The following is a 20234-nucleotide window of genomic DNA, read 5'->3' as shown; positions in this document are numbered from 1 at the left end:
GGCTCATTTTGGAGCCTCTTCAACCACCTATAGCCGCTCGTGCTGCCTTATTAAAACAGGGATGTTGCTGCTCTCACACACAAGTGACTTATCCCACATGAAAAACAAGGGCGCCATCAGCCATCGCTAAATCACTCAGGGATTCATAATCAAAGTGCGTTCCTAATGGCTAAAGCCACATATATTTGACTCATTAGCGCTAAAAATAGAGCAGGTTTAGCATAAGTTCCTTGTGAGGCAGCGCAGGCAGGTCACTAGCGCAGAGTCGCTTTGCAGTGCAGTCAACGCGACGTGTAAAAATAAGCTGCCTGCTTCGCTAATGGTCAAGAATCCGCTTGAATACCACCGCTCTCTGTATGACAAGCTTTTCATGCCAAAAGCGTTTTAATGTTTTGAATTTTGAAGAATATCCACTTTGCTGTATTGATTGCTAAATGGAGAATGAATGAAATCCAGGATTTGTGCCAGCAATCAAAGCAGCAGTTTAACTGGTGTATTCCACAAATGTTCCAGGCCTGCGCTGTCTGATTAAATGCCTAATATAATTGACATCCATCCTGGTTTTATTCAGCAGGGATTTAGCCTGATGAAAAGCAGCCGCACGGCTTCTCAAAGACTGGTAGTAAACAAAAAGGCTGTAGCTTCAAGATATATTTGAGGACAATATAAATAAGCAATGGCCACCAAACACTGCACTGATGCAAAAGGCCCAGAAGGCCCAAAGTAAAGTACTGTCAACGGACACGTCAGCTACTTTAATAATAAAGACCCTCGGGGCCGACGAGGTGAGGCAGCTGCTCGGTCTCTGACTCGCGCGCTGATTCAGCACCATCGTAACCAAATCACTCGTTTGTCTAATTATATCGTCGATCCGCTGTGTCACCACTGCGATCATTAAACTGAGCCGCGTTCACAGGCTGATAGTTTAAGAGTTCAGCGTTATATTCACAGGTTTGCCAACGACAGGCGGCCACTGTGCTTTTGGAGGAATCAGTAAAACAACAAACCGATAGAAGTTATAGGAAAGGATTTACAGTGCAGGGAATGTTTTCTTTGGACTATGCAAATGAATGCAAAGTAAAATGTACAAACACCAAGATTGGACATTTTGAAATGCTGCCTGCATCTTGCTCAGGCTATTCCAGACTATTGCCTGAGGCGGATGATTTCATTTCTTTATTTCAAAGGAATGCATCATTAAAAGTGTTTGCAGAGAGACACATGCTTTCGGTTGGTGCCCATTAACTTCTATTTATATTTCATGATTTATTTACCAGCAGCTTATTAGCATAAGTTTATCAGGATGGAGTGACACAAAAGGCCACTCTTGGTTTTGCATTAATGCAAAAGCACACATAATAAGCCGACGGTCACCAGGAAGCAAACACGCAGCAGTTGACTCATACTTCAGTGATTGAGTTGGATCACATTTGGACTCATTGACACGGTTTGTTCATAGAAAGACTTCCTCGCGGCTTCCTCCTCACCTCAGCCATGTATCACCTGGAACAGCATCACCTGCATGGGCCAGTGTGGGTACACATTCACTCCCCCCTCACACTTTGTGATCCAAGTCGCGGCTCGCTGCCTTTGTGGCCGACTGTGTCATTGAAGTGGGTTCGAAATGTTGGGATGTTATTCTACAGCCGCGAGTGAGGGAACGCGTCCATAAAGGACAGGCTGTGTCCTCTCATGCTACACTGGTATTTTTTTTTCATTACTTGAAAAAATAAAAGGATTAAAGATGTGCCTTGACTCAAGGGCACTTTCATACAGTATAACTATTTAACGCTTTAAAAACAATATTTCTAATGGTACAACTAAATTATGGCCTTTAAACAGCGTCTGCTGCAGAGCAATCACTTTGCTGGAGATTTTCTGTCTGAAAAGTGTCGTCAGTGTAATTACAATAATTGTTTTTCAGCCAACTTGTGCTTTGGCAGAGCTCGGCTTCTTTTTTTAAATTTTTGTTTTATTTAGACCATGTAAAACACTTTCCTTCACATCAGTTGTATAATTTTGCAAACTCAAAAGTTTAAAGGCTGGAGCTCTGTAACAGCCTGTACACGTGTTCCTCTGTTAGTGCGGCTGAATTATGTACACGAGACATTTGTTCCTTATGTACGGCTGCATTTATCACGTAATGACGTTGAATGAAAGTAAAATCTTCCTCCATGTCTCATTTTACAACAATACAATAATAGCGAGAGGAAAAGCCTGGTGTCTTGAGTCATGACTGGATGTTTTAGCCGAGGCTGCGGATAATAAAGAAGACAGACAACGTCTGCGCTCCATAAATAGATTTTAATGCTTTTAACAGCAGCAGACAAAGTCATTCCACTGCTTGCGAATTTCAACGTAATATTCTGTTCTGCCATCAATATTAACAATTATGAAAGCCATCAGATGCGCATCCAAATTCAATCAATAGATCTTATGTTGAGCTTTCAGGAAATGCAGCGGAGGCCGGAGGTATTTTTGTTCTGTCGTTTCAGTGGGAACGTGATCTGTAGTTACCGATAACAAGGCGACGGCGTCAGGGTTTCAGCATTACACACGTTTTTAAGAACGGTCCAACATTTCTAAAGTTACAGGACAATAAATGTGAAGTCTGTGTCGCTGGCTACTGTATAATGAATGCAGCTCCGCCCTGGTCAGTGTCTCTCTGCTGTCACCGAGGCCTGTTCCATGATGGATGGCAACATTGTGGGGACTTTATTTATCATGGCTCATAAGCAGCTTTCATGTCTGGTTTTATGTTCCGCAATTTACAGTCATCTCAGCGATTCTCGGCAGGCGTCTGGAGAGCACCTCAGCCATCGCTCCAGCTGCTGAAGCGCTTAGTGAATCCACATTCCTGCTCAGCGACAAATGACTTCAAAACAAAGCAGTTATGAAACCAAGAATAGGCCTGAGTGTCTCATTAGGGATTCAGTGACCGATGTGTCTGATCTGAATAGGCAGCAGGTTTTATTAAAACTCAGGATTCGGACATTCGTGTTTCGATGCAGCACAGACTGTGCGGTGAAACTGCTGAGCTAGACGGAGAAAGTGCCAAAGTGCTGCAAGGGAAGGATTATATCTGGAGATCTTTAATTTGGGTCCTGGGCTTCAAAGGCCTGAAGAGAGAAAATAAGAGAGCTGGTGAGTGACCAGTGGGCTATCAGCAAATGGGCGCCAGTGACACAGGGCTCGCCACAAAGACCATTCTGGAGCTGCACACAGGACGGACCGGCTGTCTGAATGAATCGCAGCTGTGGGCAACAGCAAGAAGCTGTATTCAGACAGAAATATCACAAAACTAAATGATAACACTTAACATGTCTCATCGGTGGGAAAACCCTCAGAGACCGAGATGTTTACCGTTCATCACTCTGTTCGGCAGACGCAGCGTTTGGCATCTGGAGTGCACCTTGTTTATTTTTACATCATCACAGCGGGAACACAGACCCGGTTCGAGATCAATCCCCTCTAATGCCTGCGTGAGAGAAACATCTGCTTTTCAATTAGATCTTCAGCGATTCCCTCCAACAGGGGGTCGCGCGGTGCGGCGGCGGCGTCGCCGGGCGGCTAATGTGCCCGTCCAACAGCACGCGCATCGAGAGCTCAGCCTGCGGGAGTATCTTAAGATAGCTGCACAGTCTGTTCGCCCCGATAAGGTGCAATCTGATGCAGCGAGATCAAGCATACAGCAGGAATATAAGTCATCTGACAGGAAATAAAAGCCAGTCAACAGCCAGCGATTAATAAATCTGCAGCTGCCATCAGGAGCGCGTGGTCTCGTCCTCGCTGTGAGGCGCCGCAGCCCACGGGACTATCTCTGATGCCGCTTTGCCTGCATTCGTGTGAATAATACCCTGTGAGCATGCCAGGGGGTTATCAGCGTTCACCTCCTGGTAACAACCTGTCTTATAAAGTTGTTTTGGGGAAAAAAAAGGCTTGTTTTTTTTTCAGCCGCGATAGCAACATTTGAAAATAGGGAGATAGCGGAAATAAATATAAAAAGAGAATCTGCTAGAGCCGATAAGTCTGCAGGATGGTAAAATTGATCAGAGTCTGTTTTGCTTAACATTTGAGATGTGCTGATCCAAACAATATAACACAGGAATAGATTTAGGCTTTTACCGTGGTGGATCTGCGACAGTGGAATCGCTCAGTTCAAGGGCCACTTCTGCAGCAGTTCTCAGGTTCTGATCACCAACGAAGCCACTGAAGAGCTCTACAGGTTCGAGGCAGAACAAACTCAAAGGCTGGGTGCTTTCCTGGCGCATCCGTCACAGTGGAGTACGATTGGCCCTCCGTGAGCGCGAGATGTGCAGAGAGGAGGAATTTGGCAGGTTCCCAGAACACGGACCTCTGTTGATGCACCTGAGTCGAATAAGGAAAACTGAGTGTTTAGGCCTGAACTGGAGTGTCATCTTTTAAATAGTCAAAGATATGAATTGGAATGTGTGATATGATTCATCTACAGTAATAATAAAGATCTAAACTGTGAATTTCATATTTGAAAACACCTGAGTGTATAAATCTCTGGCTCTTTGAAGCCCAGTTGTTTCAGTTTCAATGTCTGGAAGGGGCCTGTGACAACAGATACTGCAGCAGCCGCGTGCGACTTATCAGACATCAGCCCCCAAACCACACGACTCATAAATAAATACATATATTCGTTGTAATGGAAGCATAGGGGAGAAGCCAATCGTACCATACAGTCAGGGGCTCTCTCTGATGACACAACATTCTGAGAGTCTCCGTGGGATCAGGACGAAGCCACGACTCCGTCCAACACGTCGCACATCACTCGCTGCCACTGAAACAGAGGCATTTAGAAGCCGGAGTCACTTCCGAAAGCAGCATTTGCATCATGACCTTTCCAACGTCAGAGACCCGATGAACACTAAACATTAATTACATCCTCTTCAACATGTTGGAAGTGAGTTGAACATAATTCTTGTTCTTGTTTCACTTAATGAAAAAAAAGGCAGCTGTGACGAGCAGCATGAACAGAACAGGAGCAGACGTCCTCTCGAATAAACCAGACACTCTGGAAAATGCTTGGCTCCAACTTTTCCAAAGTGCTGAGCAGCGAGTTGCAGCTTGACGGAGGGCGTGATGAGGCGTCAGCTCTGGGACGCAGAGGCTACGCTGGGACGGAGCTCGGGGACGCGCTCGCGGGGCGATAACGCAGGACCCACGCATCAAACAGGCTTAGTCTCCAGGAAAAGTTCCTAATCAGCCTGATGTGCTTAGTGAGCGAAGTGAGGAAGCCCAGGTCACATAATGAGACTTACATCTGTAACGCACAGATTGGGATTTCCTTGAATCCAGCAGAGGAACAAGGAAAGCTCATTATCCTTATCAGCCGTCAAAGTGGCACGATATTGATACTGGCCATATTTGGTGAGGCCTTTGTCAGGAATTTGTTAAATCCTATTTTTTTAAGCGAGTTTTCATTGTACGCGTCCATTTCTTCACTCCACACTTTCAGATGCATGAGGCCACTCATTCAATTTGTCTCCTGACTTTATCAATGTACTTTAGTTTTGCGGCGTTTTTATTCATTTCTGAGAAAAGCTGACAGTTAATTGAACAGATGGATGATAATCACGCCTGTCGCAAGCGCTCCCAGGAGACTGTCCTCTGCCTCTGCCGGGGAACAGCCCCCTTTTTATGGCTTCCCAAGCAGGAGACAAAATAAAATGTGATGGGTGTGGGGAGAGATGGGAAAACTGTTTATCAAACCACAAAGCAACAGACATTGCAGCATTGAGTAATTATGGCTGACAGTGATTAGCACTTAGGCTAATCACTGCAACAGTCGAGTGCAATTTCCACATTTTTACTGAAACCTCCTCTTATCGGAGAGAGATTGTGTCTCATGAATTGAGCTCAGTTACTGACGCCTCCGTGCGTTTGCTGCTTTATTCATGTAATCAAAGAGGAAAACGGTCGCAGGTCAAAACTTCTCTATGCACAAGAGGCTGAATGACAAATAGCGCTTTCTCTGAGGGTGTAGTCAGGTCAGGGTCTACTTCCAGCAGCGGAGCACAAAAGCCTGGAGCAGATGCCGTGTCTTGCTCAAGTGCACTTCAGTAGGACGCACGCTTCCTGTCACAGGGCCTTGAACCTGCGTGAAGTCTCATCTGGCAGCTCACGCGCACGGCCGCCGGTGTCACGGTCACTGGACTGGTGCCATTAAGGCCACTGTAAACAAAATGCTAATAAATTACTGTATGTGGATGCAATCGGGCAACGAGGCCCGTTCTGATGCATGCATAGCAAACAACGCCCCAGCTCCTCCTTGGTCCAAGGAGATTGATTCCAGAGGTTTATCACAGAATCCACATGGTACCAAGGTTGGGAATAAAACCTTTACATGACTTAAAAAGCATTTTCCAGGGTTTGGAGATGAATAATGTAATATTACGTCTGGAATGTCTGATAACAGTTCAACGCGATGCAAGTTAAATGAGTCATACTCTTTTTACTTATTCCTTAACTAAAGAGGCTTTTTGTGAGGAACTAAATGTATTCTATAGCACCGAAGTGCTTGCTGTTGTTTTGATTTTGCAGGATTCAAGCCAGACGGGTTCAGAAGTGCATGTGGAGGCTGAGCCACATTTGACTTCTAAATGAATGCATTACTTCCCACAACCTGATGCTGTGATCAAAACATTGCCCCGGCAGTGGATGCACCCAAACACGATCTGCGAGGCTGAAAGCAAATGTGCTGCATAAAAGCTGATTTGGAAAACTTTCAGAAAATTACAATCGCTGTGGCTGTAATGTCGCAGCAGCGCAGGGTCTGAGGCGGTTCGAGAACGAAATGTCTCTTTCTAAAATCAGTAAAAATGTTCCCAAGTAGCCAGAGAAAGGTACTAAACAAAGTGCTCAGAGTCTGTTTTAGCAGAGGGTTGGTTTGCTCCTGAAACACAACTCAGCCAACACCTAAGGCTCCACACAATGCAAATGCAGCTTAAAATCAATGATGCATGTGTAATGGATTTCCTACATTTGAAATGACTGACTGAGCAATGAGCACTATGTGCATCTGGTATGAGCAAGGCAGTGCATTTAGGGTCATCTATTTGGTGGAGAAAAAATGAAAGCGCTGCCGACCCGGCAGAACTACAGAGGAGGAAAAAGGGAGAGGGGATATTTTGTTAGGATTGTGTAGCTGTGCCATGAGAGAGCCACAGACTTGTTCCATCCCAACGTCGCTCTCCCTATTATATAAGACGTCAAGGATGGCTAAGCTAACCGTCCCCATGATGCTAGGAGCTACTCATGCATGTTTAACATCCTGTTATGCTGCTGAGAGATTGGACCATAGACCCTCTGTGCCTGCGAGGTAGCTCTTCTTGCACAGGTCATTTCCTTTGCTCTACTTTTTTTTTTTAAATAAATGCTAGACTACATTGGTTTACAACAGTAGGAGTGCAAATATTAAGGGCTTAATAACTTGTGGGACCTTTTATACGCGTTACTTATAGAGGAGGAACAGAACGCACATCACACACACTCCTTTCCACTGGAGTCTCACCGTCATCCTCAGAAATACTGTTGCTTCGTTCTCCTCTGAGGAGGAAAAAGAAGGGAGTGTTTTTCTTCCTGCATTCATAATAAAAGTGTCTTTTGTGCTGCGCTCCAGACGCAGCCATATCTCACTTGAAAGACGCCTGAAAAAGCTAGTTTGAGATTACGGGGCTGCGGCATATCAGCCATCAAATGAGTCATTACTCACTGGAAATATAGGGTTGTCATTGTACTGGACAGATCACCGCGTTCACACACTGGATGTGCATGTGAGTACTGTATGTGAGAAAACACGCTGCTGCCACTCTGATCCCTGTTTATACGGGCATGAATACATTTTGTAGTTGGAGCCAAATGGCAGCTGGTGTAAATAAAGACAAAGTCAAGAACACTGGAAGTATTCTGGCCGGGATCCGCCTGCTGGAATCATTTGTCTGTATTCACTGCGTTGTCTGTGAAGGATTTCAAACGATTAATCATCAAATATTACACAGCAAAAGTTTTGCTCTTAAGTTTTAAATTTGAATTAAAAAACTGCAACGTTTTACACAGCGTAGCTTCACTATATTGATTCACATAATCCAGTGGTCGACACTGAGCTGCCGTATGAAGTAAATTATGTCACATGGAGAGAAATTCAACACGAAGGCTGGTAGATTTTTAGTTTGATAGAATCTACCTCCATCAGCTCATATCATCTGACTCAATGAGGCTGGAACTCTAACATGCAATCCTGGTTTAAATTTCACCGTGTGCTGCTCAGCGTCTTTGTGCACGAACATGAACGGTGACTGGACTCTAATGGCATAAGTGAGGCAGTAAATGGTACATTTCCACATCCTAGAATAAAGGAGAGATCTCTTGTTGGCGTCAGCTTGAAGTGAGGGAAAGGATGGTGCTTAATGTCATGTGTGTGTCCACTGCTCCTCCCCCACACAGAGCTAAGTAATTTTATGCTCTAATTCTTCCCTTTAAATTAGACAGGAGGCATAAAATATGAAAAAGGCAGAGATATTTTGAGAGGTCATGTGATGTGCGGCATAAATACTTAACAACCACTTGAAATGAAACATTTCATTATGTCATGTGTGCAAATAATGTTCAGCTGTAGCTTGATTAAATACGAGAGTAGTCTCTAATGTGTTCTTGATCCTTTATTTACCCGTGAAATAAGATGTGATGCAGCCGTAGAATAATCTGCCAGCCGCGTATGCATTAATCTGGATGTAATGCAATGCGCAGTCCCCCGCTGCGACGCACTCTGGCAAAACTTAATCACAACACGGGAGACAATCAAGGGTTAATTTTCTTACGCATGACAACGCTTTTACCCAAAATGACTCCAAATAGGAGTTTCAAGTGTGGCTGTTTGAATGTGTTCAATTATTTGCTGCGCTTAAATGATTCACATCGTCAAGCGGCGGTTTCACCTTCTTTCTAGTCGTAAGTTACCAGACATTTACGGGCTTTGCTGCGGCTTTCGTGTGCTACTGTTCTGACATGATACGCTTCAATTTATGCTTAGGATGTTTCCTTGGTTCTGTATTATAAGCAGTGCGTTGCTGAGAATAAATTAATCTCTGTCAAATCTACACTGCCTCCCTCGTACCGACCGACATTTATGAGGTGTTATTTCTCCAGTGTATTAGTAAATTGTATGCATGCAATTCATCTCCCCCCGAGGCACCTTGTCGTTTTTCTCATCTGAACGGAGTGACTGGGGCACGGAACTATATGGGAGATATATTAGTGTCCAGGAGCACAGCAGCGAGAGGGTTGAGCCCGTCTCAGTGATTTATTCCGAAGCCTAAAGCCCTGCAGGAGTGTGTTGTCAATCCCACTGGCATCACCTTAGGGTCACATCAAAGCACTGACTCGGAGAAAACACAGACAGTTGTTTACACATTCAGCTGCCTGCTCCGTGCGTTGTTGGGAATGGGAATTAAAAAGGAAATTGGGGCTGCTGTCGTGGTTAAATATGAAAATGAGGTGACGGGCGTGTGAATCCTGCCGGCGTTTTCTGCGCTGGCGTCGGCCGACCGTCGCCTCATCGCCGGAGCCTCGGTCGCTGTTGGAGAGCGTGCGTCCGACCGAATCCCGCCGCGCGCATGCTCGACTCCTCCCCTTCCTGCTCCGCAGAGGTCACCCGCTTATTAACCAGCGCCAACAGCGCAGGATTCCACCGAACTCACGGCACGGGACTCTGGAAAACTGGAGCCCACGGAGAAGCTGCACCAGAAAGTGCATAACGTGAACTCATGAATCATTTAAAGTGGAGCTTCCCGGCCTTTTTTGTCTGACACATCCCCACAGGCCTGTCAGATGAGCTCAGCTAACCCTTCATCCGCGCCACCCATCATGACACAAACACCGTCCTGAGCTCATCACACACTACATGTTATTCAACGCCGCTCACAAGCTCCTCTCTTATTGCTGCGGCTGCAAAATACACTTGGTTGGTATTTCTATAAAGGTATAATTATTTTATGACTCCGATTTATTTAGCAAAAAATGCCCCTAAACATTTCTCAGTGTGTACGGCAGCCGGCAGGATCCTCGGCTTGGGAGCGAATCTATTAATTTGCTCCCTGCGAAAGTTGTTGATGTATTCTGCCTCAGTGTGATGGAAGTGCGGACATTACCCTCCCATTTGCTTCCATATTGTAGTCCCAGTGGGAAGCATTCATCCCAGGAAGGTTTATTCATGAGGACAGGCGAGTGCCCTGTGCATTATAAATAGAACAGAGCTCTCAGCCACGCTCAGGATCTGACTGCATCTCGCCAGTCGCTACAGGTTTGGACTCTGCAATGAAGCAAGGCTAAGGACACAAACAGTGTAATAGAAACACAACCATGATTTTGGTTTAGTTTTAGTCTTTGACAACGCGCTCGTTAGCCTCATGTTCCTGGACAAATCGGCATTAGAGCAGATGTGAGATTTAACCGTGATGATGTTTGCTTTGCTCACGCTGAAAAGTAGATTTACTATTGGCACGAACTGTGTTTAAACTGCTGTAATTGTAACAACTGGATAGAGAATATTTAAAAGAATTACCTCGGATGCTGTTGTCAGTGTTACCAGACGGCAGCAACACAGCCTTGAGTGTAAGTGATCGCCTTTGATGCGGTTATCTGCATCTATCCTTCCCCTGCTGCTGCAAAGCAAAAGTGCGGCGTCATTCACACGAGCACCTTTGATTACTGAAATTCAACCCTGTCTCCGTCTAAATGGCAGAGCTGGTTTTAATCCTGCAGGCGTACTTTATTCCTAATGATCGTCCTCCTTCCCCATCAGACTTCTGAAAGACGTCTTTGTGCCGCCTTCTGTGATTCAAATTTTGATACAGAGTCAAAGTGATTGCACCATGAGAAACTAAAGGTGATTATCCTGATGGACTAGATAGCAAAATTGTAGCCTATTATGTCTGGCAAGAAAAGGCTGATTAAAATGAGTTTTGAGTTGACTCTGCCTCCTCCGTTCTAGCCTGGCTGCAAATTGCCCTGAGGCTGTCTTGGACTTTTGGGAGCAGCAAAGAAACTGTATTTCTAGATAATTCACTAAATTACACAATGACTAAAGCTTTTAAACTCGACCAAACATACAAAACCTTAAGACATCAACAGTGTCCAATGTCAAAGGACATCTTGAATGATTTGCATAGACCAACTTTGGGGCCCCTAGCCAATTTTATTCTGAAAAATGGCATAGGCACATTCAAATGAGCTTCTCTCTGCAACCACAAAGTCTATTTGAAAGCAGTTAATGTCTTAATAAAAGGGGGCACTCGTGAGATGTGATGAGATGTAAAAATGAGTGCGTGTGTTACTGATGCGATGTTTACGAATAACAAAGTAACATTTTTCAGTTCTGTCTGAAATAATAGCACTTTCAGGATGAATATCTCTGTAAAATAGTCCCTCAGCAGCTCTAAACCTCCATAAAAATCATAGCACGATTAGTGAACATTAACTCAGCAAAAGATGGTTTTGATAAAGTGAAGCAGGATTTTTAATGCATCAGATGAGGTTATGGATTTCCTAGTGTGGATTTCTTTTTTTCACTGCAATAGCACATAAAATAGCAGTAACAGTAATCAGTATATCCAAACAATGGCTGCTCACACAAATGTAACAGTATATGAAAGTGTACAGCTCATGTACAGCATGTCCAAACCTGTCACTATATGGCCACCAGAGGGGGAACGTGTCTGGGTGGTCATATCTCTGCCTAGTAACAACTGACTGCAGCCAATGAGGTGTCGTGTGACTCATTAAAAAGCTCTGCAGTTGGTCTAAAAAGCCAACACTGGATCAACAGCGCTGCGTGCTGGTAATATGGACTTTACAACCTATAACATGTATGTTTGAACAAAGCATTTAGCTAACGATTAGCTTAGCCTTCGTCGCTCTTTGACTCATAGCTCACCACCTGTTAGCATGCTAACATGCTTCATCGCATCCTTAGAATCATAGCTTTCATTTGAGCTGTAGTTTTGTGTTGCTTAAAGTTAGCGTTCGTCGCTCTTTGACTCATAGCTCACCACCTGTTAGCATGCTAGCATGCTTCATCGCATCCTTAGAATCTTAGCTTTCATTTGAGCTGTAGTTTTGTGTTGCTTAAAGTATCATAGCGGTAAAGCCCCAAATGCGTCACATGCTAACTTTAGCAGCGAAGGGTGGAGCTACATATTCTATCACTGTCACTGGGGCTGTGTTCGATGTTCAGTGCATGTGATGCATGACATTTATTTACTGTATATCACTGATACATTGATGTTTAATGTCTATGAGATGTCTATATTCCTTCGCTCCTACTGTATATTCATAGCCAGGCCCTGTTTGGGCCCCAAAGGTCAAAATGCTGCTGGTGCTTTCTATAAGATACTGCAGATATTGAGTTTGGACAAAAATTTCAGAGCGTCATAAGCTTTCTTGCACAAAGTACTGCTGTCCCTGTGCGTGGAGGCAAATATATATTGCATCATAAATATACTCCATTTGGAAAACAAGCCAGTCCTGGTTCTTTGTGCAGTGAGATTTCATGCAGTGACATGTGCTGTGTTCCTGCACTTGCTTAAAGCCAGACTCATTTTAATGCAAGTGCTTGAAAGAAGCATTTCTTCTTCTGTTTAATCTTTTCAGACCCTAAACTTTGTAGAACAAAAGAAAAACAAATTCTAACGTGGCTTCACCTTAGACACCAGACAAAGGTTTTTGAATATTCAAATATCAGCTATGGTGTAAAACATATTCTTATTTACTTCCCAGAAATGTTTTATTTATTCGTTTATCCAAGATAAATAAACACCCAAATACATTAGCAGGACTTTATATTGTGAGTAATACAGAGGAAGTGCTGCCCCAAGCAATGTCAGAGTCTGTTACAGTCATCCAGAAATAGGTACCGAGGATGGGAGGTGAACATGTCATCCTGACTTAGGTCAAGCCAACAGGAGCTTTGCAGAGAGAACAAAAGCTGCCTAACTGCTTCCCTCAGCCACAGAGATCCTTTGTTTCATGCGAGCGTATGTGCTCTCCAATCAGGACGCGGCTGTAAGCATCGTATCTGCACAGACCACGACGTAGCAACAAAGGCTAGCAGTGTGTTCTTTGATGAGCACAAACGGGATGCATTCACACACACGGCATCACCGCTGCGCTGGCGGTTTCCTGAGAAATGCAGGTCGCTGGAATTTCAGCTCACAGCGTTTACAGTTTACAGCTCATGCTGTTTGAGGCCATTGCATCATAAGTCTCCAGGTAGCAACAACTGACAACATCACAGAGGTCCACTGGAAAACTGTCCAAACAGGCAGATGAGACGGCACCAGCAACCTGATGCCTGTCATGTATAATTCATTCCTATCAGCTGCTGAAAGACAAAAGACAGACGGCGATGTAGCTGCGCAGGCAGCATTAGGTTGTAGTTGTTGAATGTCCAAGTTGTGTGTAAAGTGTTTAAAAATAGAAGTGTTACACATCATCTCATCCCAAAAAAGAGAGACAAAAAGCAACAGTGAAAAACCTACAGAAGCTCCTCTGCTGCTCCATTCTGCCCCAGCTTCCAGCTATTGGTTTAAAGGATTATTATCTAGACTTTATAGAAAATTTAACAGCGTAAATGAAAAGAAAGAGGCTTTAAACTTGTTACAGCCTGCATGTATAGTAATAGTGTGTTGCATCTATAGCTGAGGTTAACACCGTGTCCTGATAGAGGTTTAAACTCCTAATCGCTTTCTCAGCCTCACTTCTGCTTTCTAATGGTGTCCAGGGGCAGCGTCCAAGGCATCAACCACCCACTGGCCCTGCTCCACCTCCACCAGCGACTACACACAGGAGGTGAATAAATCTTCATCATTTGTGTTGGAGCCGCGCTACCGTTATTATACGGCGTATACCAGACGAGCGAACCGGCGAGGGGCAGAAAAACAAAAGAAAAAGCACAGCAGGCTCCTTAGGAACAGATAAAAGACACAAACACAGCCTAATAAATTAAGACAGCCTGCATTATTAACAGCACAGGTTGAATGTGGTGCATTTATCTGAGATCTTTAGTCTTTAACTCATGTGATTACTTCTACAAAACTCCAGCGCGCCTGGTTTCAGAATGTCCACAGTCTTCAGCTACAGACTGACTTTGAGCTGTGGTTCATCAGGTTGAACCGCAGGTACAGTCGAAGAAGCGTGACTGAGATGCTCAGCATAAAATCACATCTCATTCAAACACGTCCTCGCATGCAAACCGTGACAAAACGCCATCTTTGGCACATCACTGTTTCCAACAGCTGCCGGGTTTACACGCTGAACATGCAGATTAAGGCTCAAACGTAGGAGGTCCCTGGTGCACATGCCCTACGGTCCCGAAGAGCCGGAAACAAAGAGCCCCTCAGGCAATTTACCAAGACACTAGACAGCGCTGACATTCCTCAGAATATATCCATGAGTGATGGTAACCTGCAAACTCTAAAACACAAACATAAGCAGCAAATGTATTCAGTTCAATTCAGTTTTATTTAAATAAGCATGATTCACGGCAAAAGTTATCTCAAGGTTTAAAACTCCACAAATCCCACCAAGTGGGAACATGTTCTGAGGACACAAACACTGATGGGGAACAAGTCAAGTGTTTGAAACAGACAGCAAAGGCAAATTTATTCCATCCCTATTGGTAATAATTTAGATAAAGATGTTATTTGCTCTGACACAACCTTTCTTTTCAGTGCTCTATAAAGTACGCTTATTTTCTCAAAGCTGGCGAGGACGCTGAGCGACTGGGCGTTGACTCAAGCAGCCACCAGCAGTGTGCCCCCCCCCGACCGAGCGGGGCCCCACACAACGCACACACCCACAACGGTTCTAATCACAGAGCTCATTTCTCTGTGTAGTCTGAGCGTCTGCAGACACAATTATCTGTTGTGAAAACCGGATGTGTCGACGCTAGCGCAAACGAACTAACGAACTGGCATCGTCCTAACGCTAAGTCAATCACATTTATTAGTGGAAAATCAATTTCCCATGTTTGACGAAATTAGGCGAGACAACAAAGTTGACGCCTTGTTGAGAAACACAATCAGCTGCTAAAAACCACTGATGCTTAAAGCAAAGAAACCCAAATATGGTCAAAGATGTCAGAGCCGTGTGAAATCACCTGGGAGACCTCTGCTGAAAAGGGGAAAAATGCCAACATCGCTTTATTCCGTCTGTATACTGTTGTCGAATATAATCTCCTCGCTGTAAGTTATTCAGCTGGAGAATAACAGCCACATGATAACACAACCAGACCCCCCTCTCTGTCCCTGACAGCACAGATGCTCAGACAGGCTGGGGCTGGTCATAGAGTGTCACTCACAATCAGTCTCAGAGTGCCAAAGTGCATTCATCCAGAAAATGCCAGATTCCACTATAATCATTTTTTCTTATTCTATCTCCATCTCTTCATACCTTGGCTATCTCGAAATCTGAAGACAGGCTATTGAAAATCTTGACCTTCAGGAAGATAGTTATCACTGCTCAGAGATTTGTGTGTACTGTGGCTTTGTGAAGTACAAGTTTTAATAAACTGCGAGCTTTAATAAACTTGGGATCCTGGAGCGTTATTTGATCCGAGCCTGATTATGAAAATGACCACGTGCGTCCCTTTATAATGAGCATCATTTTGATCGTCGTACGTTCCTAATGGATCAGATGGATTTTCCGCGTATTCTTGAAAATCACAAATAAAATAGTTGGCGCATAGTTTGCAAACTTTTCTTTGCACAAGTGTGAGGAGCGTTCACATAAAGGACATTCTCTACGACGAGTATGACAGTGATGCTGTGAGGTGTGATGCGATTGTTCTGGCTGCATCAGCATCGCTAGAGGACACCCACAAAGATGCACTGTGGAAGCGCGAGAAAAGAACAACAGAGCGGCAGCAGAAACACGGATAAGCAGATAGTTACCAATGCACTGCAGCGGCACAGAGCCCAGCTACCGCTACGACTGTATTAACTCAATGCAGAGCGCTGCTGTACTGGCTTCAGCTCATGGAACGCCGTTGGGTTCAATGCGACGTTATGTGCGTTAAGCATTTAGCAGAATGAGGTGCATAATGCCCTTAGAACGTCCACCGCGCCTCCAGACACACTGGGGATGATGTCTTCAGCCGGCCCCTCCAGCCTAAATGCTCAGCCAGGATGTGTGATCTTTCGTGGGATGTCGGGAAGTAACCTGGTAGCACGTAGAAGAGCGCCGGCACTGCACTGATGATGCTTGTGCATATTTGATGTTGAATATTTGATGGGAAACGCGGGGGCAGGATGGCAAGGATGAAAGCCACATCTATGCCTGCAACCCCGAATTTGATCAGCATATCAATGCAGAGTGGTGATTATACTTTGTCGGCAGTACCTCAAGGCCGGACGTTTAATGAAAAAAAAAGAAAAAAAAAGGAGAGAGGCCGACCTTCCAGCCGAGCAAAATCAAGTTTCGCCAAAAAATGGAAAGTTCACTATCAGCGCGCAATATTAAAATACAGTCTTGTTAATTTGCATAATTAGAATTTGGCTCTCCGAGGGAGTCCGTCCATGCACTCCACTGTTTAGTAATATGTGCTGCAGGACATCGAAAACCTCCACAAAGGACAAAAGAGAGGTATTTTAAAAGGGAGATGAGGCGCCATGCGGCAAAAACTTAAACATGAGTTCAATCCAAAGGAGACACCTTTCTGTCGAGGAGAGCTGATTTAATGTGGCTGCTGGCTAGAATTCACCGTCTGCCTCTTGCAGCTTCTAACTGTGTAATTTACCAGTTCTTATCTACCCATGTAGCACACGCTGATCTGGGATAATGGCATTGTTTGATGAGGCAGCCAAGAGAGACGACTGCAGAGTTGTAAGATAATGTACATCCTTCACACAACCCCATGTGGGGAGAGGCTGACGTGGGTTTTATAAATTCATAATCTAGGAATAATAAAACTGAAGGAAAACTGCATTCATAATAATTAATAATCGCTTCATTTTTAAATATATTTATATTTTAGACTTTATAGATGTCCACCATATCACATCACATACATCCAGTCAGATGCTGATACATACATACATCCAGTCAGATAGTGATAGTGCAAATTAAACTTTAAAAGAAATATGCAAATATATGGTCCAGGAAGTATGAAGACGATGCTGAAATGTAAACAGGGTTCTCTAAAGGTCAAGTATATGCTGAATATTATGTGTAATTATGTTTTTTAGAGATAGTCGACAGACAGTAAACTCTTCTTTTCAGGGATATTAAATAATATAAAATTAATTCCAGACGTCAACCATACAGCTGCTAAAAACACAACCCAGCACACGCAATCTATTACATCATTAAAAAAGTTAAAGTTCTCATATCTGTTTATTTAAAAAACTGTTCAATCCAAAGGAAGATAAGACTGAGAACATAATGTGAAGGGACGTTGAATGAGGGTGATTAAGCAGCCACTGAGAGCGGGTTCGGCCGAGGACGAGCCTCCGTTTGAACTGGTACAGTGGAAACAAAGCGAGGGAACAGTTTGGCAGAGGAGGAGACGGCAGGTTGTTGTTGTTGCCCGTCTGCTCTGCGTTTTAGCAAATGGTGGATGCAAAAATAGATTGTGCCAAGAACGCGGGACCATTCCAGACTGCAAAGTGGATAACTCGAGCAAAACTCAAGAATGGCTCCAAGTGTGACATCTAAAAGGCTGCATTTCTATACAGCGCACATTCTTCCAATCTGAAAAGGTGCAGGCGGTTTTCACGTTTGAAGAGAAACAAGGGACGTGTGGAAAACAGAAGAGCTTTGCTTCTGGGCTGAGGAGATGAATCTGTTTCATCCCGCTAAGCAAACCCTGGCTGGGTGCTAAGCAAGACAGGATGTGCCCAGATATGTTGTGTGTTTGGGCTCCACTATTCATCACTTCAAACAGCCCTCAGCTCTCTGCCAATACAGTGCCTCATCCCCGACGCGGCTCAACATTTTGACTGCCACTGGAGCTCTCAGCCTCGGAGCCACGGCCAGTGATTTACTATCTCGCTGCATTTTGCCTCACTCGGGTGCACAGCGCCAGCCGCACGGCCGCTCCGCGCCACATTTGTAATTCTGCAAAAAGCAGCACCTGCAAGGTGGCTTCTCCTCAGCATTTATTAGGGGACGCTGTAATCTGGGCCCCGTCTCATCGCTGCCAGATGAGTGTGATGAGGCAGAACCAGCGGTGAATACGTTGCATTAGGATGATCAGATTAGACGCCACAATTACTTTGTGGGGAGGTTTGCCCTTTTGATTTAAACCGTTGTTGGGCCTTTTACGAGCTGAGCAGAGTCACTCATGGGTGAAAATGTGACATGTTTGCACTTAACACTGGGCTTCACACAGAAGAAGACTAAACGTGTCACTGACGAGTAAAAACACACTATTATCCGTCTAAACAGGCCTGAATGGAACAAACTGAAGCATTTAGCTTTAACACACAACATGTATTCATGAACACAATAATCCTCACTGGTCTTTGTTTTGCTTTATTATGTCTCTTTGCGAACTAGAAAACCCTAATAAAACACAAATGAATATGTAATTGAGGTTTTGCGACCTGTGCCCACGGGCCAAGCGGTCCGACGGCAGCCTCCACTCAGAATTAGCTCGGATTTGAAAAAGGCCATTTCATATTTTACCTTGTGAGCGTTTGTTTAATAGCTTATTTAAACACAGCGGGTTTCATTTTTTCCCTTAAGGGGCCGATTCAGACTTTGACGTAAATTTTGTAGCAGGCAACGGAAAGTGAAGTTTTAAATAAACTTAAGTTGAACATTAAAAGGCTTTGCCCGTGAACAGCACACAGCACAGTCATATTTACCAATCTGGAGAGTCTCTGATCACTTTATACTAAATGACACCAAGAGGCAAAAGAGCTGACATAACAGAGTCTGGAGTAATTGCTCCAGGCAGCAGCTTTAGATTTCACTTTTTGCTTTTGATTTGTTTTTTTTCCTCCTGTGTGCGAGGCTCCACGCTAAAGATTTATGTGAGGAGGAACCGAGAGTCTGAATTAAGGAAGGCGTCCTCGCTGCTCCTCTACGTTAAGATTAAGCTTCTACAGGAGGCGTAAATAAAAAGTGCATCTGAGCGGAGTGCAGCTTTATGCGCTGCCTCGGAGCCGCCAGACACGCGTGTGCGTGCAGATATGTCAATTAGGGCGCGTACGCCGAGGAACAGCCACATGAATCCATTTGTGAGCCAAACGTCGTGTCTACACCTCCCTCAGGTTTTCTATCTCACTTTAAATTATAGGCTACACAATCCAAAACCTCAGGATAATGATTCATTCTATAACTGGTGGATGTTAAGTTCTTTTAAGTTCCCATATTTTTATCACCTCTTCCTTTTTTATTTTTTTTTTAAAGAGCAGCAGCTTTGCATTTTGCAACGAATAAGCAGATTTGCATACTTCCTGTAGCAAAACATTATCTCTGTAATTTCTTGCAGTCCAAGATGCAGAGCATAAATCATGTCACATTAAAATACAATAGATTTGATTACGCCGTTTCCCAATTAATATGCCAGAGGCGTTTACGGTGCGAATGCTTGTGTGCTAACCGAAGCTGAGAGAAGGCGGACAGTTTGCAGGGAAACACGGCTCATAATTACACAATGCCAAAACTGGAGACACGCCCATTGTCCATTTAGCATTTTATTCAAGGAAATCAGGAAGGCCGAGCCGGAACTGGCTTCAGGCTTCCGCAGCAGGACGTTCAGAGGTGACCTTTACCGCACGCCTCTGCCCCCAGTGTTTGACACCTCAGAGCCGCTGGAAAGCCTTTTGATTCCATTAATCTCAAGAAAACGGACGGACGCCTGATCCATAAAAGCATCAGAGTAAAATACCCGTGTCCTCATATCTGAATATGCGCGCGTTGGCAGCAGGGGCTGCAGTAATATCAGTCTTTATGTGGTGGGAATAAAGACGCTGCAGTATGAGTGGAGTTTGTCGGGGGAAACTGCTCCCTCACCAGGGCTCTGCCGCCGGGGGTGGAGGCCGACCACCGCATTGTAAAAGTTTGATAATAACTATTCATCCGACTGTATCTACGGTGCAGCGCCCTCTTTACTACAAAGAAGGCACGGCGTGACATTGAAATATCATTTCATTTCAGCGGCAGGATCATAAAGAAACTTCATGATGACAGGTTTGGGTATCGCA

General features: G+C 44.4%; 1 protein-coding gene across 2 annotated transcripts in view; it reads right to left on the bottom strand.

The window, feature by feature from the left end:
• nectin1b (nectin cell adhesion molecule 1b) overlaps positions 1–20234 on the bottom strand; it is a 152306-nt gene that overhangs the window by 112752 nt on the left and 19320 nt on the right. Inside the window, exons 1-3 of one of the 2 annotated variants that reach the window (XM_055513804.1) lie at positions 10589–10605; positions 4703–4807; positions 4126–4368 (exon numbers count right to left, since the gene is read on the bottom strand). The gene's annotated coding sequence lies outside the window, so the exon portion shown is untranslated. Of the gene's footprint in view, positions 1–4125; positions 4369–4702; positions 4808–10588; positions 10606–20234 lie in introns of those variants that run through there. The other variant, XM_055513803.1, reaches the window with a different exon arrangement.

This window comes from Betta splendens, chromosome 13 (assembly GCF_900634795.4).
Source record: "Betta splendens chromosome 13, fBetSpl5.4, whole genome shotgun sequence".
NCBI lineage: Eukaryota > Metazoa > Chordata > Actinopteri > Anabantiformes > Osphronemidae > Betta > Betta splendens.
Note: the sequence above shows the minus strand (reverse complement) of the source record. Positions and strands in the feature narration are given on the sequence as shown.